We start from the raw sequence: 19,920 nt of genomic DNA, 5'->3' as shown, positions 1-19,920 counted from the left end.
AAGAGTCCTGAAATTCTTTCTGACTGGACCATCTGAGGTCATATGTCCATCTCGAACCAATAATTGCAAGTATGTGTAAGATGGGGGATGAAATGTACTACTCAGTTTACCTTAACCCAAGTATAGAATCCCATCTTTGAAGTTGAGGCATGGAGTCAACTTCTTGAGAATGACATAGATCCTGAAATGGAAATGATGGGCTTTGAGGAAGGCAGAAACGGAGTCTGAGGAGGCAGACAAACACATCTGTCCACAAATCATTCATTCTTTCAATTAACCATGTAGACAACAGTCTTGCTAAGAACTATGGGAGAAACTGAAAAGAATTAGACACAGTTCCTGCCATGGGTATCCATATTTCATTATAGAGAGGGAGAAGCTAAAAGAATGACTATAATGACACCTTGAAATGATGTGAAACAAAACTGGTAAAACTAAGCATTAGGGTGGGAAAGATTCCTTGGAGAGGAATAATGGAAAATTCTTAAAGGAAATGAAAAATGACTTAGAGCATAAAGGACTACTGGTTTTTTTTTTTGGCCATGTATAATATGTTGCTGAGAGAAATTAGGACCCAGGAAAAAAATAAGATTTGTTAGGGAATAGGATGGACAGAGATTAGAGGAAGTAATATCCAGGGCTTTAGTATAAAATGTCATACCCTAAAGAACAAAAATTATCCTATTTCACTGTTTTACTTGGATCTGTTTTTTCAATAAGAATGGTAAAAATAAATTAGCGTGTGATCAAAAGTATCATTTCTTGTTGGCTGAAAGTGGTAACTTCTGTATTCTCAGGTGAGTTAGTTCTGTTGCTCAGGAATCCGTGTACTGCAAAGCATGTTTTTCTTTCAGTTTACATGATTCTCTTCTTAAGAATTTCTATTTCTGAATGAAGTTTCAACTTTATTTACTTGTATCTCATTTGTTATAAAAGAGGACATACCATTGCTGAACTTTCAGCTAGGTTTTCAACTCAAACTCTTTGTATCTGAGCATTAAAGTGAGGGTTTTCCCTTACAGACTAGAGCTGCATAAAGTGTCTCCCACAGGGCCAAGGGTGTTGTGAGCATTTATTGGACCCAGCTCTATATAAGGTGCCCAGGAAGATATGTGGAAGGTTCCCTAGCCAAAGATCCTCAATTTTCCATGATGGATATTATCACAATGGAACAAGGCCATGGGTAAACCATGGCTATTTCTGATTACAGACAGGTCTTCCTAATTGTGTGTGTCTCTGACTAAGATTAAAATTTTCATCATTTTTATAACACATAATAACTGTCAGCAGGGAGTATGGCCCCAGAAAATGTGGACTGAGGCTTTGTGAGAAGAATGAGAAGCTGCTTCCAAATCTACGAAAGGGAAAAGCTACAGTTTTTTCGTCTAGTATAAAGCATATGGTCTAAAACAAAACAAGAAAATAGAAATACAAACATATCTCTTACTGTCGCTGCCCTTCTCTCCAAAAGTTAAATGCATTGAGGACATCTCTGAACAACCAGGACTAGATCATCAAAATCTATGGAGGTTGTGTGTTTGCTGGTTGACACATTCAGGCCGTAATGGAGAGGACCATGTTGCTCCTTAACAAACCCTTCAAAGTTTGTTGTCTGTTCTTTGTGGTTCATGCTGTTCCATCCCTTGACATTTCCAGTCTCCTCCTCCTTTCATCTACTCTCCTTCTGTCTGCAAAATCCTTTCCATCCTTCAGTTCCATTTCAAAAGCAGCCTCTCCTGTGAGGCCTTACTGGATTCTTCCTTCTCCCAGTGCAGCTTGTTCTCCCCCCCACCACTGTGCCCTCAAAGCACTATCTCATTCCACCTGCACGTATTTCTACTACATGCATCTGCCCCCTACACTAGATTATAAGCTGCTTGAGGGCAGGCCTGTGTCTCCTTTTACTTTGTGTCCATCATTCATTACTATATAATCTTTACATATCTCTTGGGAAAACATACGCATCTTAAATATAATTATTCAAAGACAATAAATACACCAGGAAATGGATCCCCTGGTCTCATAGCTTTGCAATGTATTTCTTTTTCTCTCAGGGATAAAATACATCAATTATATTGAAAGTTTCCACCATTAAAAAGTTTATACCGAGGGAGGGAGACGCAAGAGGGAAGAGACATGGGAACATATGTATATGTATAACTGATTCACTTTGTTGTAAAGCAGAAACTAACACACCATTGTAAAGCAATTATACTCCAATAAAGATGTTTAAAAAAAAAGTTTATACCTAGTAAGGGAGATTGGAAGTCTTAAATTCAACAAATAATCAAAAAAATATTTAGCGTTTACTATGGACCTTGCATCATAATAGTGATGGACTAAATAGTCATGGTCACTGTCTTTATGGAGATTCTTGCCTAGTGAGGAAAATGGTCAATAAATATACAAATTAACAGATACATTAACAGACATTGTATTAAATGATACGAAGAAAGTGAATGATGATTCTGGATAAAATAGAAACTTTAGGGAAAATGTGGGTTAGAAAGTCTCTTCTGCTGGTGAGTCTGATTTGAAGCAAGAAGAGTGACACCCATTCAGGGAACTTCTTGAAAGAGCCACCAGGAGGCAAAGGAAACAGGACATTTGCCAACTGGCACCTCATCCACGTAAATCTTGGCTCTTCTGAGGTCTCAAGGCTGGTAGAGAATATGAAGATATCTCTGACTCATAGGACCTTAGGGAATTTTTTAAAGTTTTGGATGTCCATCAACAGCATGGAATTTGAAGATACATAACTCAAGCAGAGCTCAGATTCATAATACTCTTTTATTTTAGACTTCCCTGATAAGTGGTGTGTGTGTGTGTGTGTGTGTGTGTGTGTGTGTGTGTTGAGGGGGTGCAATATAGAGGCATGAAGAGTCTGTTTTACTATTTGTAAATGAGGAGTTTCATCAGATGTTCTTAACTTCCTTCTGCAATCTGCGAAGCCAGTGGTATGGAACACAGCCAATTTGTACTTGAAAATGTTCACACAAATCTGGGGGTTTCTGACATTACAGACTCAGAGGTTCTGCCACAGTTCATACTTTCTTCTGCTGGTGTTAATGTAAACACCAAACTAATATCCACCTGCATTAGTTTCCTGGGGGTAACATAGCAAATCAACACAATCTTAGTGGCTTAAAACAATAGAAATTTATTCTAACACAGGTCGGAAGCTAGAAGTCTAAAATCAAAGGCTCACAGGGCCGCACTCCTCTTGACGGGTCTATGGGAAAATCTTTCCTTGCTTCTTCCAGCTTCTTAGAAGCTCCAGGCATTCCTTAGCCTGTGGCTGCATAAAGTCCAATCTCTGCCTCTGTCTTCACATGACCTTCTCTTCTTCTCTCTGTGTATCTCTCTTCTGTGTGTCTTTTTAAAAAAAAAAAATTTATTTATTTAGTTAGTTTTGGCTGCTTTGGGTCTTCATTGCTGTGCGCAGGCTTTCTCTAGTTGCGGCGAGCGGGGGCTACTCTTTGTTGTGGTGCGCAGGCTTCTCATTGCGGTAGCTTCCCTTTGTTGTGGAGCATGGGCTCTAGGCACACGGGTTTCAGAGTTTGTGGTACACAGGCTCAGTAGTTGTGGTGTGTGGACTTAGTTGCTCCACGGCATGTGGGATCTTCCCCGACCAGGGCTCAAACCAGTGTCCCCTGCATTGGCAGGCAGATTCTTAATCACTGCGCCACCAGGGAAGTCCCTGTGTGTCTCTTTAAAGGACACTTGTCATGGGATTTAGGGTCCACATGGATAATCCAGGATGATCTCATCTTGAGATCCCTAATTTAATGACATCCACGAGGATTCTTTTTCCAAATAAGGTCACATTCATAGGTTTCTGGGATTAATAACTGAACATATCTTTCTGGGTGCTGGCCACCATTCAACCCCACTACACCATCTTACTCAGAAAACATGGGAAAGGCAAGGCATTTGTACTTTCATTGTACGTAGCTGTAGCTTAAATAAATGAATACAGAATATTAGCCACAATACTAGCATGTCATCTGAGATGAAAAAACATCATCCAGGGGAAAAATTTTGAGGACATGTCAATGACACAGGTTTTCGATCTCCAGTGAATGCTTTTCACTGTTGGCCATTCTTGGAACTTGAAAATCCAAGTCCTTTTTGAGTATTCTATCTTAAGAATAATTCTGTGGCCAGAATCCAGAGAAGCTACTGATACTGGTATTTGGTAGCTTTAAGAAGCTGAGGGTGAATCAGAGCCAAGAAAGAAATGCCTTTGGTTGTTTGGTCATCAGACCATCACAAGGCAGTTCTGTTGTCTGAGCCTAAAGCGGAAGTCTGGGTGAGCTAAGAGATGGAGTTAAGATAGGACTGCAAAAGTCCTGTCTTTGTTAAATTATGGAATCTCAGGATTGGTCATCTTATCATCAGATTCAGCGATGAGTTTTCTGTACAACAATCTGCCAAGAAGTTTTCCAATCCATGTTTGAATATCTGACGCCTCTTCTTTCACCTGGCATTAATGGTTAGTTGCTTCTTCTACCCATTTTAACTTCTAACATGGATCTCACCCTGTGTTTAATAAAGGACAAAATGGTCCTCTTTTCCTGTACAGAGGACCAAAATGCTCCTAGCAACTTAGTAGTTCCTCTCTTCGAAAATATTGAAACGTACCCTTTGCCACACGTATCTGAGAGTCATGAGTCATTTTTGTAAGAAGGGACTAAATTATCTAATCTTAGAATTCACCTTGACTATGGTTAGAATATGCAGTTCAGAGGCAGCTGGGTAGCAAGTCAAAAACAAAGGAGTGGGGAGAGCTGAGAATTAGATGGGAAACTGAGGAAATAAGTGGCACCTCCTCCTATGCTGGAATTTCTGCAAGAACTTACTTTAGCCCCTGTGGGATGGGATAGGGGATAAACTTTGAAGGAAAGAGGTGAGGGAATAAGAGCATAAGGCAAAGCTTGAATTCTTCCAGAGAATCCATTAGAAATGCAACGATGAAGGGAGGCAGGAGCAGCCCTTGGAAATAGGGGCCAAAGTGAATAACAGAGGGAGGAGTCCCTAAAGAACTTTAGAGCCAGGCTGGAATCAATGTTTGAGGGGCTGCCTGGTCCTGGGAGGGACACATCTAAATTAATGCTACGGCATGGAGTGAAAGACAGAAGCAGCAGAATGTGAAGATGTTTTTTGGGTTCAGAGAAACTCAAGACCAAGACGGGGCTGGAAAGCAAAACCAGGAACTAGGCAAAAAGCAGTCAGAGGAGAGGTGTGGTATGACTCCAGCCTGACATTGTTAGGAGAAGACTGTGTCCCAGATGTTCATCAGGGATCCCTGGGCACCGGGCAGCAGGCACTTACATAGAGCAGCCCCTTGTGTCCATCGATGGCTAGACATGGCTCTCCCTGGGCTAGATTCATCTGGGGTTGAGCAGCTGGTCAGACCCACTTTAACCATCTCTGAGTGTGATTTCCAATCTTAAAAAGGGGGAATTATGGACTTACAGTTCAAGAAGTGAAAAGGAATTAAGAAAGGGGCTCAGGACTCTATCTTCAGGACAAATCAGATTTTGGTAATTAAACTTTAATGTGGTTTTGTTTTTCCATTATCGTGCAACCTGATGAACCACTTCTCAAAAATTTATTGGCTTTAGGGAATATCAAGTGGGCCTATTTAATTACTTCTCCAAGTCTTCTGCTAGTATTCAAATTAGCTGCCTTTAAATACCCTGGTCACTGGTCATAGATGTGTAAACAAGTGCAGTGGAGAAACAAGGAACAACTATCTAGGAGAATCCCCACCTCAGAGGAAAGCAGGCTGCAGCAGGGTGGAATGTCCACCTTTTGTCACAGGAGGAAGACTTTTGTACCGCTGCAACTCTGTGAACTGGCACTCAGCATTTGGGATTCAGTGCTGCCACTAGTTAGCTGAGTGAACCTGGGAAAGTTGCTGAGCTTTCCAGAGCCTCAATTTCTTCATTAAGGATAAAAAAACCCAGATCCTAGACTTCTTGGGAGGATTATACATAACATAGGTGACATTTCCAAAACGAGGAAGAACTGAGAACATGGTAGCTCTGTTACTGACAAATTGTGCTAGAATCGACATGTCCATTGTTGATGAGAAAGCACAGACCCAGAGGCACCTGGGACTGAAGATGAGAGAAGGGGGAGCCTCAGCAGATTTGCCTGGCTAATTTCCCAGTAGCTTTGACTTGTGGAAAGCCTTGCTGCTCTAAGATATTTCACATTCGCCTTGGAGGTATGGTGCCTTCCAACCATAGATGTTGGTGAGTTCTCAAATGAAAAGCCATCTTTCCCTTAATAAAGAGACTCAACATTCTCTAAAGTAATTTCCCATTCTCAGTCCTCCCTAGATGTTCTGTTGGCAGTGGCATCTTGACTTGTTGGCAGATTAAATTGAGCTCCAAGACAGAGGTCAATGGTTTTTCCAGAGCTCTATTTAGATGTGAAGCAAAGGCAGGATTTGAACAGGAGAATACCTGTAGAACTTCTGGAATACTTTTCTTTCGTTGTTGGCTTAGCTTGCTGAGGGCTGAGGGTATGGTTTCAAGGGGCAATGAGTTACTTGAGGATAGCATTTTACCCATAGTTCCTCATTTTGCTCATTTCAGAAGTCTGCCCACAAGAACAATGAATAAAGATTGCTGGCTGATTGGAGTCATTTGGATAAAGTATTTTTAAAAACCTGCTTGATAGTAACAGCTTAAATTAGAAAGTAGGAAGAAATTTTTTACTTTAAATGAATATTTTGTATCCGTCAATGTAAAACAATTTGGCACTGTAAATCTAGATCCATAAATATTTTCATGTCATACGACGACTCTTTTCTTGGATGCCAGCTTCTGGAAATAATCCAAAATATGTAAAATGCTTAATTCACAAAAATGTTTATCATAGAGTTATTTATAACAATAGTAAGTTGGAAATGTCCCATTGCTGAATATTTGGTTAAATAGCATTTGAAGATGACCACTTGATGGGATGTTATGTAGTCATTTAAAAGTACAGAAGCTTCAAGGTTAAGTCCTTCAATATATCACTAGTGAAAAATATGGGTTGAAAATTGAGGTACAATGTAATTATATCTATCTCACTAACATAGATGAATAGAAAGATACTAGCAGAAAATATACTAAAATATTCAAGAGAGTGGAAAAATTCTGTTCATCTAATTTTTCTTTAGTTTCGTTGCCTTTTTCTGTAATAAAATAAAACACAGAAACACCGAGAAAAGAAAAGGAAACAAAACCATTGTAGTTATTATGAAGGAAAAAAAATGGAGAAGATGAACAAGTAGATAGTTAAGCACCAAAAATGGTCAGAGTGGTGTTGAAAAGAAGAAAGCCTACTTGTGATACTCTTGATGAAACACATTCAGAGTGAATCATGTGAAATGAAAATGTGAAAAGCAGCTTCTTTAGTGATATCCTATCCTTACTTTGTTATGTTTCAATTCTTCATTGGGCTATATGAAAGCTTAGAGGAGAGGAAGTTACTAGCATGGCTGACTACCGAGTTTTGTCTCTCGGAAGCCCTCCTCCCTTACTGGTTACCTGACAGGTTGTTTCTGTCTTTGGGGCTAGGGTGGATTAAGGAGGCCAGGTCCTATGATGAAGGTGGCAAGAAGACCATTACAGCCTTGGGCATAGGGGATTTCCAGGAACACACTCCCACAGGTTTAACATTTTCTGAGAACACACAATCCTTGGGCAACTAGGTACTTCTTTGGAGCAAGATTTCCAGTAAGGTGGTGAGGGACATATGTGAGCATCAGAATTCACAGGACATTTTAATACCAACAGACCTAGATATCTGAAAAAAGCTCCCCCTGGGAATGGAAAGAACTCACAGATTGCTCTTTATTTTGGAGAAAGTAGGTGGTGAAATAGTGTGCTGAGGTGGCTTGCAGGGCAGTGTGGCTCTTACTCTATACAAACACAAAGGCTCTGAGTTTCACCCTCATGGGGATCTGACCTCAGCTTTCACTTCCTTATGGGTCACCAGAAGTTATCAAGTCAGGAACAAGGTTTAACTCCTCAAGTTTGCAAAAATAATAGCTCAAACCCAGAATGCTGTTGTTTGTTGAAACTGAATTTTTTCATCCGTGAGGCTGCAGATCTTTAACTTTACTTAAAATTGCCCAAGCATAGATCAATGGAACAAGATAGAAAGCCCAGAGATAAACCCACACACCTATGGTTAACTAATCTATGACAAAGGAGGCAAGGATATACAATGGAGAAAAGACAGTCTCTTCAATAAGTGGTGCTGGGAAAACTGGACAGCTACATGTAAAAGAAGGAAATTAGAACACTCCCTAACAGCAAACACAAAAATAAACTCAAAATGGATTCGAGACCTAAATGTAAGACTGGACACTGTAAAGCTCTTAGAGGAAAACAAGGGAAGAACACTCTTTGACATTAATCACAGCAAGCTCTTTTTTGATCCACCTCCTAGAGTAATGGAAATAAAAACAAAAATAAACAAATGGGACCTAATGAAACTTAAAATCTTTTGCACAGCAAAGGAAACCAGAATCAAGACGAAAAGACAACCCTCAGAATGGGAGAAAATATTTGCAAATGAATCATCAGACAAAGGATTAATCTCCAAAATATATAAACAGATCATGCAGCTCAATGTTAAAGAAACAAACAACCCAATCCAAAAAAGGGTAGAAGACCTAAATAGACATTTCTCCAAAGAAGACATACAGATGGCCAAGAAGCACATGAAAACCCGCTCAACATCCCTATTATTAGAGAAATGCAAATCAAAACTATAATGAGGTATCACCTCACACCAGTTAGAATGGGCATCATCAGAAAATCTACAAACAACAAATGCTAGAGAGGGTATGGAGAAAAGGGAACGCTCTAGCACTGTTCCTGGGAATGTAAATTCATACAACCACTATGGAGAACAGTATGGAGGTTCCTTAAAAAACGAAAACTAGAATTACCATATGACACAGCAATTCCACTACTGGGCATATACCCAGAGAAAACCATAATTCAAAAAGATACATGCACCCCAATGTTCATTGCAGCACTATTTATAATAGCCAGGTCATGGAAGCAACCTAAATGCCCATCGACAGACGAATGGATAAAGAAGATATGGTACAATGGAATATTACTCAGCTATAAAAAGGAACAAAATTGGGTCATTTATTGAGACGTAGATGGATCTAGAGACTGTCATACAGAGTGAAGTAAGTCAGAAAGAGAAAAACAGATATCGTGTATTAACGCATTTATGTGGAACCTAGAAAAATGGTACAGATGAACAGGTTTGCAGGGCAAAAATTGAGACACAGATGTAGAGAACAAACGTATGGACACCAAGTGGGGCAAACGGTGGGGGTTGGGGTGGTGGTGGGATGAATTGGGCTATTGGGACTGACATGTATACACTGATGTGTATAAAACTGATGACTAATAAGAACCTGTATAAAAAATAAAATAAAATTTAAAAATTAAAATAAATAAATAAAATAAAAATTCCCTGCCTTCTTGTATTCATAATGGATCATCTCCCTGGAAGCAGAAACTATAGGCCTTACTTTCAGGTCTTACAGAGGTCAGCTGCACTCTTTTGCAAAAAGTTCATATTATATTAGACAATCAAGTGGGTAAATAAATATATTTGTATTATTTCCAGGTAGAAAGACTTTGATGCCAGGAAGATATTAGTCAGCTCAAGGCCTGCAAGTGATGACAGCATGGCTGTTTGGGAACCTTAGAGCCTGTCTTCCTCTTCTTCCTTCTTCTTCTCCCCCTCTCCCTCCTTCTCCTTATTCTTTTCTTTTTTCCTCTCCCTTCTCTATTTTTTCATCCCCCTTTTCCTTGATTTCTCTCTTTTTCTTTCACTAACTCATTCAATCACTACAGGTATACTAGCCACTTACCATGCAGTAAATATTGGGCTAGTGCTCACATTATTTTTTTCTACAAAAATTGGGTGTGAGGTGGAGTCTTTAAATAATAATAACTAGTGTGTCTCAAACATTCGATCCAGGTATCTTCTAAGTTTCAGGCTTTTTCCTCTTCAAAATGTCTTTGTCCCAAAGCACAGGGCAAATTTCCAAACCTGAGCCTGAATATTAAAATATCCAAAAACATAGCATCTAAACTTGACATCCAGGGGAAGAAAGAGAACTTCTCGTTTAATAAGAGAGTATATATTATCTGCAAGTGTTTATTGAACCTCACTTGTCAAGTTCTATATATAACACATGTCAAAGCCCTCAACTGAGCTTGCCCTTGAGCGCTATGACTGCGGGTGGTGGCTCAATTGTTTCAGGTCCCCAGGTCCTGCCTGTGGTGTTTGTCTCCCAGGCTCGTCTGTCACACAGCTTACTACTTCTCTCAGACATCCTCTCGGTTTTCCCAGTGTAGGACTGTTCTCATTAGCAAGCTATTATTCTACAGTGATGCACTGGAAGCATTTCTGAATGGTATTTACTATTTTTGTGTGGTTCAAAGTTTTTGAAATGAAGGCATTTCTTTCCAAGGTTTTTAAGCTTTGAAATTCCAATTTTGTGCAAAAACTTGAGATATCTTCTATTCTTTGTGGGTGTCCAACTCTAACACATAAAGTAATAGGTTAGGAAACATTTAACCATCTAGGTTCAAACAAATCCATTTACTTTGGTTGAACTGATGTTGCTATTGTCACTGAAGGAAACCACTGTAAGGAAATTTGACAGTAAGAAAAATATGACATTGCTCATAATTCAAATGGGAATTGTCTTCAGATTTCAGTTTCAACTTCAATTTGGAGAATATAATTGTCTAAGGTAATATTGATAAAATAATGCTATTCATCCATGTGCCTATCTCGTCTCAAGTATCAGGATGTTGTGAACATGCTGCAATGCCCTGTCCCTACACAGATGGGAAAGTGACTGATAGTGTGGTATTGGACATACACAGTCACTGCCACAAGAAAGTCATGCATGTAGGAGAATTAAGTGTTTGTCTGAGAAAGAATGAAGGAGAGGAGAAATAAAATTTTTATGCCAACTAATTAAAATTTTCTATTAATCACTGGAGTCATATCCCACATGCAGAGGAATACTTCTTGGACACACCTTTTTTTTTTTCATTTTTTTCCCTGGGAAGAAATTGGGCCCAAATCCCTATCTGATCTCCCTTACTACCTATGACTCTCAAAAGCCTTTACTGCTTCATTGTCTTCTTCCTCTAGGCTCCATTCTAGTTCTGCTTGGCTTTCAAAAGTTGATGAGCCATCTTGGTGGAGGAGGACAATTGTGTGGAATAGAGCAGTCTTCAAGAGAACAAAAAAGAGAAAGTGTCATGTAGAAGGAGGCAAAGAGGAAGAGAGTTTTTAAAAAAGAAACATCCTCTAGGAAGAAAGAGCCTTTTAACTTCTCTTCTCATTGTGTTACCTAGGCCACAGTGGAGATGGTTTCCTTGGGAGTGATGTGAGTGAGAGTGTGCCCCCTGCAGGCAGGCTGAGAGAGTGCATGGCACAGCTTAGCCAAAAGATAAGGCAGAATGCAGCAGCTGGGATTTAAGGCAGACCATCTGGGAGCCTACACAATAACCCTGATGAACACGTATGCAAAAATCCTTGAAAAAATATTAATAAACCAAATTCAATGGCACATTAAAAAAATCATACATCATGACCAAGTGAAATTTATCCCTGTACGCAAGAATGGTTCAATATACATAAACCAATCAATGTGATACACCTCATTAACAGAATGAATGATAGAAGTCACATGATCATGTAAATAGATGCAGAAAAAGCATTTGATAAAATTCAACACTGTTTCATGATAAAAGTTCTCAAAAAATTATGTGTAGAGGGAACTTACCTCAACACAATAAATGTCATATAGTTAACTTCAGAATCAATGGTGAAAAACTGAAATCTTTTCCTCTAAGATCTGGAACAAGGCAAGGATGTCCATTCTTGCTGTTTCTATTCATCACAATACTGAAATTAAAAAGAAATTAAAAGAGCAGTTAAAAAGAAATAAAAAGAGCAAGAAAAAGAAATAAAAACATCCAAATTGCAAAGAAAGAAGTAAAATTATGTCTATTTGCAGATAATGTTATCTAATATGTAGAAAACCTTAAAGACTCTACAAAAAAACCTGTTAGAACTAATCAATGAATTCATTAAAGTTGCACTATACAAAATCAACATACAAAAATCAGTTGCATTTCTATAAGCTAACAATAAACTATCTGAAACAGAAATTAAGGAAACAAACCCGCTAACAATAGGAGAATAAAATAGAATAAAACAATCAGGAATAAACTTAACCAAGGAGGTAAAAGACTTGTACACTGAAAACTATAAAACACTGATGAAAGAAATTAAAACACAGAAATAAGTGGAAATACTCTGTATTAATGGATTGAAAGAATTAATATTGTTATAATTACTATTCATAGTAATCCATACTTGCATAAGTGATCTGCAGATTTAATATAATCCCTGTCAAAATCTCAATGACATTTTTTTTTTTTTTTTTAGTGGTACGCGGGCCTCTCACTGTTGTGGCCTCTCCCATTGTGGAGCACAGGCTCCAGACGCACAGGCTTATGGGCCCAGCCGCTTCTCGGCATGTGGGATCTTCCCGGACCGGGGCATGAACCCGTGTCCCCTGCATGGCAGGCAGATTCTCAACCACTGCGCCACCAGGGAAGCCCTCAATGACATTTTTTACAGAAAGAGAAAAAAATCCTAAAACTCATGTGGAACAACAAAAGACTCTGCAATTTTGAGCAAGAAGAACAAAGCTGGAGCCATCATATTTTCTGATTTCAAAACATATTACAAACCTACCATATAAAGCTGTAATACAAAATACATTACAAAGTAATGCAAATTGTATGGCATTGGCATATAAACAGACACATAGACCAATGGAACAGAATAGAGAACCTAGAAATAAACCCATGCATATATGCCAACTGATCTTTGACAAGGATACACAATGAGGAAAGGGTAGTCTCTTTAATAAATGGTCTTGGGAAAACTGGAGGCAAAAGAATGAAATTGGAGTCTCATCTTACACTACACACAAAAGTTAACTCAAAATGGATTAAAGACTTAATCGTAAAGCTGAAACCACAAAACTCCTAGAAGAAAACATAGGAGAAAAACCTCTTGATATTGGCCTTGGAAATGAATTCTTAGATGTGACATCAAAAGCATAGGCATAGACATCAAAAGCAAAAACAGACAACTGGGATTATATTACACTAAAAAGCTTCTGCAGAGCAAAGGAGACCATCAGAAATATAGATCAATGGAACAGGATAGAAAGCCCAGAGATAAACCCACACACCTATGGTCAAACTAATCTATGACAAAGGAGGCAAGGATATACAATGGAGAAAAGACAGTCTCTTCAATAAGTGGTGCTGGGAAAACTGGACAGCTACATGTAAAAAATGAAATTAGAACACTCCCTAACACCATACACAAAAATAAACTCAAAATGGATTCAAGACCTAAATGTAAGACTGGACACTATAAAACTCTTAGAGGAAAACATAGGAGAACACTCTGTGACATAAATCACAACAAGATCTTTTTTGATCCACCTTCTAGAGTAATGGAAATAAAAACAAAAATAAACAAATGGGACGTAATGAAACTTAAAAGCTTTCACACAGCAAAGGAAACCATAAACAAGATGAAAGGACAACCATCAGAATGGGAGGAAATATTTGCAATCAATGGACAAAAGATTAGTCTCCAAAATATATAAACAGCTCATGCAGCTCGATATTAAAAAAACCAAACAACCCAATCCAAAAATGGGTGCAAGACCTAAATAGACATTTCTCCAAAGAAGACATACAGATGGCCAAGAAGCACATGAAAAGCTGCTCAACATCCCTTATTATTAGAGAAACGCAAATCAAAACTACAATGAGGTATCACCTCACACCAGTTAGAATGGGCATCATCAGAAAATCTACAAACAACAAATGCTGGAGAGGGTATGGAGAAAAGGGAACCCTCTTGCACTGTTGGTGGGAATGTAAACTGATACAGCCACTATTTACAATAGCCAGGTCATGGAAGCAACCTAAATGCCCATTGACAGGTGAGTGGATAAAGAAGATGTAATACATATATACAATGGAATATTACTCAGCTATAAAAAGGAACGAAATTGGGTATTTGCAGAGACGTGGATGGATCTAGAGACTGTCATACAGAGTGAAGTAAGTCAGAAAGAGAAAAACAGATATCATGTATTAACGCATTTATGTGGAACCTAGAAAAATGGTACAGATGAACAGGTTTGCAGGGCAGAAATTGAGACACAGATGTAGAGAACAAACGTATGGACACCAAGTGGGGAAAATGGTGGTGGGGTGGTGGTGGGATGAACTGGGAGATTGGGATTGACATATATACACTAATATGTATAAAATGGATAACTAATAAGAAGCTGCTGAATGAAACAATAAATAAAATTCAAAAAAAATATAATTAAAAAATTAGAAAAAAAAGAACATGGAAGGATATATTATATTCAGTGATTAGAAGACATATTTAAAAGCTATTAATATCTCTCTGAAGTTATCAGTATCTACAATTTTAATGAAAATCCATTAAAATCACTAGACTTTTTTAAAGCAGATTCCAGAACTTATATGGAAATGCAGAAGGTCAAGTATAGCTCAGGTGATCTTAAGGAAAAGAAAGCTAAAAAAATTGCACTACCTGATATGAAAACTTACTATACTGCAATAGTGATTTAGACAGTGTGGTATTCGCACATGTATAGAACAATAAACCAACGGAACATACTGGAGACCTAAAAATGGGCTAAATTGACTCATATGTGGTCACCTGATTTATGACACAGTTTAGTGCAGGTGAGGATGGTATTTCCAATTCCGTGTCAATTGGTTATCTGTATGGGAAAAAATAATCATGGTCTCCTACCTTACTTTATATTAAAAAAAATCAATTCTAGATGAATTGTATATCTAAAAATTTAAAAAAAGAAAGTTAAACAGAAGAAAACACAGTATACTATCTTTAATACTTTTGAGTAGGCAGATTCCTTAGCTACATAAAGAACTACTACTGATCAATAAGAAAAAGGCAGACAACCAAATAGAAATATGGTGAAAGACTTTCAAAAGGCACTTCACAAAACAGGATATGCAAGTGTCCAACAGATACATATGAATGTGCTCATATTTATTATTCATTAGGTAAATGCAGGTTAAAACCACAATGCAATACTACTATAACCACTACAATGGCAAAAACAAAAAGGAAAGAAAATTCTGAATGTTCTCGAGGTTGTGGAACAACTGAAACTCTCATCTACTGTTAGTGGGAATTTATTTCAGAAACTGCGGTTTTCACTGAAACTGAACATATACATACCCTACAATCCATCAATTTCACATTTAGGTAAATTCCCAACAGAAATGCTTATTTTCACAAAAGATATTTATAAGAATGTTCAGGGGTTCCCTGGTGGTGCAGTGGTTAAGAATCCACTTGCCAATGCAGGGGACATGGGTTCGATCCCTGGGCCGGGAAGATCCCACCTGCCGAGGAGTAACTAAGCCCGTGTGCCTCAACTACTGAGCCTGCGCTCTAGAGCCTGAGAGCTACAACTACTGAGCCCGTGTGCTGCAACTACTGAAGCCCAGGCACCTAGAGTCCATGATCTGCAACGAGAAGCCACCATAATGAGAAGCCCGCACACCGCATCAAAGAGTAGCCTCCACTTGCCGCAACTAGAGAAAGCCCGAGCACATCAACGAAGACCCAATGCAGCCAAAGATAAATAAATAAATTAATTATTTTTAAAAAAGAATGTTCAGAGTAGCATTTATTTTTCATTTTTATTTTATATTGGAGTATACTTGATTTACAATGTTGTGTTAGTTTTGGGTGCACAGCAAAGTGATTTAGTTATACATATACATATACATATAGTTACTTTTTTCAGATTCTTTTCCCATATAGGTTATTACAAAGTATTGAGTAGAAATCCCTGTGCTATGGAGTAGGTCTTTGTTGATTATCTATTTTTTATATAGTAGTGTGTATATGTTAATCCCATACTCCTAATTTATCCTTTCCCCTTTAGTAACCATAAGTTTTTTTCTAAGTCTGTGAGTCTGTTTCTGTTTTGTAAATAAGTTCATTTTTTAGATTTTGCATATAAGTGAAATCATATGACATTTGTCTTTCTCTGTCTGACTTACTTCACTTAGTATGATAATCTCTAGGTCCATCCATGTTGCTGCAAATGGCATTAATTCACTCTTTTTTATGGCTGATAATATTCTATTGTATATATGTACCACATCTTCTTTATCCATTCATCTGTCGATAACATTTAGGTTACTTCCATGTCTTGGCTATTGTAAATAGTGCTGCAAGGAACATTGGGGTGCATGTGTCTTTTTGAAGTATGGTTTTCTCTGGATCTATGCCCAGGAGTGGGATTGCTGGGTCGTATGGTAGTTCTATTTTTAGTTTTTTAAGGAACCTCCATATTGTTCTCCATAGTGGTTGTACCAATTTACATTCCCACCAACAGTGTAGGAGGGTTCCCTTTTCTCCACACCCTCTCCAGTATTTAGTATGATTGTAGACTTTTTCATGATGGCCAGTTGACTGGTGTGAGGTGATAGCTCATTGTAGCTTTGATTTGCATTTCTCTAATAACTAGCGATGCTGAGCATCTTTTCATGTGCTTTTTGGCCAACTGTATGTCTTCTTTGGAGAAATGTCTATTTAGATCTTCTGCCCATTTTTTGATTGGGTTGTTTGTCTTTTTGATATTGAGCTGCATGAGTTGTTTGTATATTTTGGAGATTAATCCCTGTGGGTCACATTATTTACAAATATTTTCTCCCATTCTGTGGGTTGTATTTTTGTTTTGCTTATGGTTTATAGCATTATTTATAAGAGCCCTATAAGTGGAAATAACACTATTGTCCATCAACAATAGATTGGATAAATTGTGAAATATTCATACAATGACACAATATACTAAATAAGATAAAACCATACACATGAATGAATCTTAAAGCATATTGTTGAGTGAATTAAACTAGATACACACAAAAAAATGACACTGAGTTTATATAAAATTCAAAGTAGACAAACCTACTATGTGGTTTTAGTTGTCAGGATAGTGATTACCTTCAGTGAGGGTATGTTTATTATGTTAAAATTCATTGAACTGTATACTTATATTGGGGCACTCTACTATAAGTATGTTAGTTTTCAATAATAATATTTACATTAATTTAAATAACTTCATTAGATTCTATGAATACAAAGGAAAACTTGATTCTTCCTTGCTCAGTCTTGTTTGGAAGGAAGAACTGAATTATGGTCTGTGTGATAAGTGCCATAATAGAGGTAAGCATGGTTGGTGTATTCCATGGGACAAAAGAGGAATGACATCCAACCTGAATTGAGAATGCATATTAGGAAAGGCTTCCTGGGAGAAATGATGCCTCAGTTGATTCTTAAAAGACCATAGGAATTAACCAGGTATATCAGGGTTGTTAATTGCAGACAATAGAACCCACTTTAGCTGGTTTAAGCAGAAGGTGTTTATTAGAAGGTAACAGTTTACAGAATATCATGGAATGTCTGGGAACCAGGCTTGGCTGCTACAAAGACATACTCCATGTAGAGAAAAATATTCAATACTACCATTGGATTAATAGCAGAAACATCACTAACTATTGCTTTCTGAAATCCATGATGTATAGTTCTGGAGACCTGTGCCATTGCTGTCCCAGAGCAACCAGACATTTCCACTACTGTCTTGCCAAATGATCTAAACTCTCTACACATTGATATCCTTCACTTTGCCTCCAAGTTTTGCAGTAGTGCAACAAACTAGCAGAAACTAGGTCACATACAACCACTATAACTGCAAAAAATCTGTACAGAAATTTTCTGGCAGACCAGAAAAGGTTAGAATGGATGTTGAATGAGCTAACTTATGGGATCTGCTGTAAATTAAGTAAAGGGAATAAGAAAATAAAATCCAAAAAGAAGGAAGAACAGGGACTTCCCTGGTGGTCCAGTGATTCCAGTGCAGGGGGCGCAGGTTTGATCCCTGGTTGGGGAAAATGGGATCCCACATGCCACATGGCACAGCCAAAAAAAAAAAGAAGGAAAAGCAGCTTTTAAGATATACTGGCATACAGCTATGTGAGTAGAACCAAATTTCGTCAATGGCCTCTCCCCTTCTTATGTTAAGATTTAGAAGCTTGGGCTTAGGAGATGCATAACGTGCTTCTCCATGACTTACAATAAGGAGTGTGTGTGCGTGCGTGTGTGTGTGTGTGTGAGGGAGAGAGAGAGAGACTTTGGAGAACTTGGCAAATGATATCCAGACTGGGGCTCAGTTTCTTTATTTGAAAATCAGTATAGTGATACATATACAATACACAGGACTGCTTTGAGGGTCAAATGAGACTATGTTCAGGCAAGCATCTCATGTAGTACCTGGTACATAGATGAGATTTAACATGAGCTTCTTAAATCTGAAAGAGAGAGACCATGGCAGTTGGTGATAAGGAAGGACTTGAGACAGATGATATGCAACTGATCATATTTTCTGCTTCTTTTAGAAGCTGGTCTTTCTAGGTAAATAGCTGAAAAAATTGATGAGCAGAACTTATGGTGGCATGTTCATCCTTGATTCAAATATGAACACAGTATAATTTCACATTTACCTGATGGAACTACTTTTCTACAGAGAAAAATAAAAGGCAAGTACAGAGATTATACATCACACAGAACCAGTATAACATGAGGCAAGCTTTAAGTTCGGCTGCATGGAAATTCTATTCCATACCCAGGAAAGTAGAGGCTCTCTGAGGCCAGGTTATTATAATTTTTTAATTAGTCTTATTGAGGTATAAGTTCTATGCAAGAAAATTCACCAATTTTAAGTGTACAATTCAATGAGCTTTGACAAATAACTACAATTGTAACCAACACAATATAAAACATCCCATCACCCCATAAATTCCCCTATGCCCCTTTGAATTTAATCCCTTCCTTTGCAACTTGGGCCCTGAGCTACACTGATCTGTCACATGAGTTGTGATTTTTTAGAAAAAGAAATCATTTGGCATGTAGTCTTTTGTGGCTGGCATCTTTTATTTAGTATAATGTTCTCAACTTTATTATTGCCCTTCTAAAGAGCCTTTTTAGACCTATTTCCCTAATTATCTCTCTCCCTCTTATGAAATTTTAATACCACAGATATGCTGTTTGTCTGTTTATGTACTATATGTATATCTGCATTTTATACAGTAAAAGTAAGATTTTTCACACTTCCAGAACAAACGTTTGCCCCCTTGGGGGCAATATTACCCTATTGAGAATACATGATTTAGTATAATGCTTTATCAATTCATCAGTATTTTATCAGTAGTTGGTTCATTTTTATTGCTAGGTAAGCTTGATTGTATGAAGAGATATTTTAAAAAATGAATAAGAATAATTGCAAACGTGTTACAAAGTGCATAATTATGAAGTGCATAATTCAACTACTGCTCTTCCTTAAATTTGAGCCTCAGTCTTCCTGATATCAGTAAACAGACCTCTTATCACCCTGTTGTTCAAGTAAGAAATCTGAGAGTGACTGAGACACTTCTTCTCCCTTCATTTCCCAATATACAACTCATGTCAAGTCCTGTCAATTTCATCTCTAGATTATTTCTTGAATCTGGTCTCAAGGGATCAGATTTTGCCACAACTCAGAATATTCTAAACATGCAAGAATTTTGATTTTTACCTTAGAAGAAATGGGAGGCCATTGAAGGAATTTAAATAAGAAAGTGAGGTGACCTGATTAGAGTAAGTAAAGATTAATAAGTATTTAGATTAATATGTCTTTATTATTTA

At 37.8% G+C, this 19,920-nt stretch overlaps 1 protein-coding gene across 1 annotated transcript in view; it reads right to left on the bottom strand.

The window, feature by feature from the left end:
* ELMO1 (engulfment and cell motility 1) overlaps positions 1-19,920 on the bottom strand; it is an 803,227-nt gene that overhangs the window by 748,671 nt on the left and 34,636 nt on the right. Inside the window, exon 2 of the mRNA XM_067042328.1 lies at positions 11,849-11,970. The gene's annotated coding sequence lies outside the window, so the exon portion shown is untranslated. The remainder of the gene's footprint in view (positions 1-11,848; positions 11,971-19,920) is intronic.

The sequence above is a fragment of the Kogia breviceps genome, chromosome 9 (assembly GCF_026419965.1).
Source record: "Kogia breviceps isolate mKogBre1 chromosome 9, mKogBre1 haplotype 1, whole genome shotgun sequence".
NCBI classification, from domain to species: Eukaryota; Metazoa; Chordata; class Mammalia; order Artiodactyla; family Physeteridae; genus Kogia; species Kogia breviceps.
The sequence above is the reverse complement of the archived record's forward strand: the minus strand, read 5'-3'. Positions and strand labels throughout refer to the sequence as shown.